This window comes from Papilio polytes, unplaced genomic scaffold (genome assembly GCF_000836215.1).
Source record: "Papilio polytes unplaced genomic scaffold, Ppol_1.0 DF821067.1, whole genome shotgun sequence".
Taxonomy (NCBI): domain Eukaryota; kingdom Metazoa; phylum Arthropoda; class Insecta; order Lepidoptera; family Papilionidae; genus Papilio; species Papilio polytes.
The window spans coordinates 386475-392652 of NW_013528137.1; the positions used below are offsets into that span (position 1 = coordinate 386475).

Genomic DNA, 6178 nt, shown 5'->3' on the forward strand with positions numbered 1-6178 from the left:
TATCGTGTTGAAAGTTATTTTCTTCTATCATGATTCTCATATACATTCCAAACATGACAAGTAATAAACGTAAATTAAAAATTATACGACTTGTAAAATTGTTCCAATTAAAATATCTGAGATATTTGATTTTATTACTTTATAGATAATATTTAGAGATAGTAGGCTTAATATTCCCTATTGATTTAAATATAGATTTATTCTCAACGGGGAGTCTATATTTAATTAGTATATTTTATAACAGTTATGTTAATATTCTACTGCTTTTTAATAGTTAATAACTAGAATAAAATAGTAAATGAACATTATTTTCAAGTCTAAGGACTTATAAAAAAGTAATATCCGTTTATTACTATTAATATAACATAATACAAACACAATTTTCTTATTAGATATTTGTCTTTTTTTATCGTACTAGCTTTTGCCCGCGACGCCGTCCTCGTGAAATAAAAATAAAAAAGAAATGAAAAAATATAGCCTATGTTATTCACAGATTAATTACCTTTCTAACGGAAAAAGAATTTTGAAATTCGGCTCAGTAGTTTTTGAGCTTATTCATTACAAACAAACAAAGTTTTCCTCTTTATAATATTAGAACAGACTAGCTTTCGCCACGACTCCGTTAGTGTGGAATTACTCTGCATTTTGCAGACTTTCTCTGCATCCATACTAAATTTCATCGAAATCCGCTCAGCAGATTAGGCTACAAACTCTAACAAAGATCCATCCATCTAAACTTTCGCATTTATAATATTAGTATCATATAAATTACAATCATGAATTGAATTGTCCGTCTATTATGAAATAAAATGCGAAGTAAACTATAACTATTGCAAAATGGAAATCACCTAATTTTGTGTATGGACAGTGCTCGTAATTAATTCAAATCAACTAATAAAATGATATTTTATATATTCCCGACATCATGTAATGATGTTTATCCCTCGGACAGCACGGTAAACATGTAAAACGAACTAACAACACTTTGCCGATGGATTCGGGGGTAATATTATTACCAAACCCCACCCCCGACTTGTCAATCGATCAAACATTGCAAACAGTGTAGGGACACCGGAAAATTTATAAGGAAGTAACCCTCAAGCAAACGACAACGTAAAATAAACCTTACTTTAATACAAATAGAGACAAAATTACTTCGATGTCGATATTTCGTGAGATCAGTACATTTAGACTGTTTGTAATTTGGACATATTTCTTATACATAGGAGTCATAGAAGCGATGGAAAATGTATTGACAAATATATCGCGTTACAGTATCCATTAGGATATTGTTTATATCAATTTATTTAAAAGGTATACGCACGAAAAAATATATCTTGAGTTATATTTAAGATACGTTGAAATAAATTATTTAGTAGACGGAATAAATATCTTTATAACGGAATATCGTGTACATAGATTGTTAGTACTGTTTCTTTCCTAACATTCTGTCTCTTTGTACCTAAAAGCAAATTTGTCTGTCATTAAAGAAAGACTAAAGTATTTGAATTCTTATAAGATTGTAACGATGAACAAGAATTAAAATTATTGTTTGTGGCCACCCTAATTTGGATAAAAAGTTACAACAAGCTTACTATGCAAAAATGAAATGAAAAGTTGAGTTAACGTTACCTTTGTCTGAAAAATACCAATTTCTTACATTTGTACACTTAACACTGATTTCTAGACACTTGTATGTTTTAAACACTAAACACGTCTGTGCACCAATGTTGAACATATTCGAATGCCACCAAATATCCTCTGTATCTTTCAACGTGAATAAATTATTACCATTTTTTTTATTGTCCCCCATCGCTAGTAAAGGGTTAAAATATTTCTATAGGAACTTATGGGTCGTGAATTTGCATATAATTTTTAGTTTATTATTTATTTTATAAAAGGGGTACCCTTTTGTCAAGGTAACGACTTTCGGGGTTGATGAATTGGCCGTATTAATAAGGATTACGGAGGTAAGCACCGTGTAGTGAACGTCGAGATGTGAGGATGATTTTGTCGACTGTCTTTTGAAAAAAAATTAAAGATTCTAGTTCAACTTTAAATCATACTTATGTTATAAATGCGAAAGTCTAAATAGATGGATAGATGTTTGTTAGAGTTTGTAGTCTAAACTTCTGAACGGATCTTGATTGAATTTAGCAGAGATACAGAGGATAGTCTGGAAGAACGAATACCGAGACCTGGTTAACGGATACTGTTAAGAACAATACCGTGGGAGAGGGTTTTATGACTACACTTTTTAATATAAACACAACTAAAATCATTATGTTCTTTGTCTTTCGTGTATTATCTCATACTTTTGGAGTCAGATATAAAAATTTATCGAAGTTACTAATATTTGTCAGTTTTAATAAGTAGATTTTGTATTTTTTACTTGACTGATTTATTTGACTTCTATATTTTAGAAAGAAATAAATTATTCGATACGTTATAGTATGATGTAATAAGAAAAATATACTCGTTTTCACTTTATAAATACAATCCGACATCAAACAAAAATATTGCTTTGTAGATTCTCTTTGTAGAATTATCATAGAAATGGTTACGTATTACGTTTACACGTAAATTGAGTATTATATCGATTCACATGAAATATGTTACATAACTAATGGCAGAAATCTGAAACTCAAACACTTTGTTACGAAGGTTGCTTACAATCTGTTAGACGTATTTAAAGGCCGGCAACGCATCTGTAGTTCCTCTGTTGTTGCGAATGTCCATGGGCGTCGCTGACCACTTTTGTGTTCCCGGCGCTCGTTTGCCCCCTTCTCATATAAAAAAAGTCAAAATTTTAATTAAATGATTTCAAGCGTCGCATCATCACTTAAGACGATGTTACACATTAAAATGTATTTTCTATAGTTTGCCGTAGAATAGACAATATCATACAATATGACAAATTAAAATTTCAACTGCTACTTTTACTACTGCTTTCGTTTACTACACGAGTCAGAAGAAACATAAGTTTTTTAGCGCAGTTTCGCTCACAAAAGTTTTGATAGGTTAGTAAGTTGGATGATTAACTTAGTTAAAAATACTGTTTTGTTCTTAATTGAATTTTATGGTAATGTTGTTTGATTGTTTAGACTTTCAACGTTATTTTGAATTTCTTGTTGCAACACATGCTAGTTGCTAGTTAATAATAAAAAAAACTGATAGAATCGTATACCATATTATCTATGATTATTAATATTCCTAACCACAATGTGCCCGATGGACCGGAAGTCAATTCTTTTGTAACAGACGCTCAAACCCTTCCGGTGATTCGATTTCTTCAATGGGACGCCATTTTGTTAGTTCCCATTCATTCGGACCCTTTTATCTCACAGCGCATCTTTCGTATTAAAATTAATAAAATGGGCTTTTAAGATCGGTCACGAATGACCTCTTTGCATATTAGATTATTTCATTTATATTTACAAGATCGTACTTCTATATGTGTATAATTATTAATTAGTTATGAAGATGTCAAAGGTGCCCTAAATGATTTAGACACAAAGATGTTTCAGGGCGTGCCGAACAGTGGCATTAGTAATTTATTTACTTCTAGTAGTGTACTTTCTACTATTAGTAGTCTTCGCGTTCTTTCAGACCAAATTGTACACCTATATTTTCATTCAGATCCTTTGGACTCGTTCTGGAGTTTTCGTAGTAACTTGATCCATTCGTAAAAACTTTTGCATTTATAATAGTAACTAGCTGATCCCTTGCGGCTTCATCCGCTTATTTTATTGTTTACCTGTGTCAAATAATCAATTGCAAATGTCAAAATTACCTTATTATGGCAATTTTGCTTTCTTGATGTTGGCAGCAACTTATGGTCTCTTTCTCACATTAGGGTTTTTATCTAAAATATTAAGCCCTTTTTTAATGGCGTGAAAATTTATAGTCTAAAGCATGACGTAAGTGTAGGGCTTTTTATTACGAAAAGGATTATACAAAAATATGCTGTAATTGCTGACATCTTAGGCAACAAAAAGTGTGTGTTTACGCTTCATTATAATAAGTATAGATTAGATTGATTAAAAAAAATGTCTAAACTAACGGTCAAATAAAAGTTTCTTCTTGGTAGTTAAGGTCACTAATAAAAAAAGGTTTTCATAAACAAGCCGATAATAGGCAACAACTTAAACCAAATATTTGCAACAGAAACACACTTCACACACAAAAACCTCTATTATTGCAATCATCGATGTATTGATCAAACATTAAGCAAAAAATCTACTATAGAAAAAAAGGCCGCCACTACACGTACTAACAAAACAAACATTTCACGGGTATATGATAACAAAAAACTGCTCCCATCACAATGAGAAACATCCTTTTGTAGGGAATTTGACTATCCATTGTTTAAAATACTGATTTATAGGTTATTAAACCCTTTCTATAATGTATGGATAGATAAATTTATGCGTATTATTCGTAGTTTAAAAAATGTGGGTAATATTTTATCTGTGGCATTCAAATGTTTGACAAAGGTTTGGTTCGGCAGGCGCCGATAACTTCCAACCCACGTAACGTAGTTCAATTATATATTTTTAATATAAGATTTTAATATTAATAGCGTCACTATTCCAAATTCAAATATAACATCGAATAGAAATTATAGGTTATCTTGTATCATGCGATGTCATGATTCTTAATTAGTTTGTAGACAATTTTCATGTTATTGTTTTAAATTAACACAGTTTATTCGAATTTCAAATCTAATGTTTTGACTCAAAGTTCATTATACCTTGTATGATTAATTATTACACCTGCATAAATATCAAACATTCTGTAAGCATCAATTAATTTGACCTCACAGAAGTTGAATCTTGAAAAAGTAATTTAAACCATATTTGCATTTCATTAAGTGTCAAAATTAACTAGCGTCTTAAAAATATTTTAACTTAAAGTTTTACCTATAATAAAATGCTATCAAGTGTATCTTTAAACCAATATACATTTATTATTGTTGACAAAACCTTGAAATATGACCGTTAATGTGGTTTTTGTTGTCATGTCCCGCGGTCTTCAACCCTCCTTTTTACGTTAACTGACTTTTTTCTAATAGCCGTTCTTCTATTAAAATGATGGGTCATAGGTAAAAATAAAAAAGATAAGCGTCAACAAATGAACATCAAAACCATTCACTATTAGTGCGCGCGCACACCATTGATTAAAATATCGCACAACTGTTTAGTCGCGCTTTGATTCCTATGAGCTTATGTGGGGTTCACACACTACTCGATTTTTAGTTATACAATTAAATTTGAATTGGCCGGGAAACAATCGACAATCGCACAACAGTTTTGCAACAGTTTGTAGATACAAAAGAAGGTACCAGACATTAAAAAACGAATCAAAATTTCTACCTAGTTTAAAGGAAGGTACAGATTTTCTTTCTTGCCACAAAACTGTCAACTTTCACTTTTAACTCTAAAGAAAATGCGCTTTAAGCGGCGACGCTCGAGAAAATAGTAAATTTCATTCACAAAACTATTTTTTAAAACACGAATACGTCAAGGTGTCGGTGTTTTGAATTTCTTTTCCTGAATTTCAAATTAACTTTCTCTAACGGATCTCCGTGAAATTTTTCACAGATTTCGGACATAGTCTAGAAAAACACGTAGGTTTCAATTTTTTTTAAACCAATCGAAGACTAAGTCAAATGTTAGTTTATCCGTATACATTTAAATTAATTTAAATCGAAAATCAGTTAATAAAATAAAACTTGACAATCTAGAAAAATCCAAAATGGCGGCCACTACATCTGACAACAATTCCAATTTCAAATTCACACGACATTAGCCGCGTCACAGCCAATAAAGTCCTATTTAAATAAACTAATCAGTTGTAACGATTTTAGAATATAGATCTGGTGTCGATCGTCGTAATCCTTTGAGTGGTACTCGAGGTAGTAGGGACGGTACTATTGTATAGATAATTTATTGTCACCCGATGAATGTCCTATATTTTATCGATCTTGGGGTTGTGGATGGATTATTATTAAACAGACTGATGTTGGTGGATTTTTTTAAGCTAAAAGAAGCTTTGACTCAAAACGAAATAAAGAAAGTCGATATACGACAAGTTTAGCTAACCTGAAATAACAGACGTTAGAAAGGTGTTTGTGGTTAACTCAGAAAGCATTTTAAACCTATATATGATGAAATGA

The 6178-nt window shown here is 31.1% G+C and overlaps 1 long non-coding RNA gene across 1 annotated transcript in view; it reads right to left on the bottom strand.

Moving 5' to 3' along the window:
* The window catches only part of LOC106109747, a 15684-nt gene extending 13866 nt beyond the window's left edge, over window positions 1-1818 (bottom strand). Inside the window, exon 1 of the long non-coding RNA XR_001226029.1 lies at window positions 1633-1818. This is a non-coding gene — a long non-coding RNA (uncharacterized LOC106109747). The remainder of the gene's footprint in view (window positions 1-1632) is intronic.
* Window positions 1819-6178: the final 4360 nt, after the last annotated feature.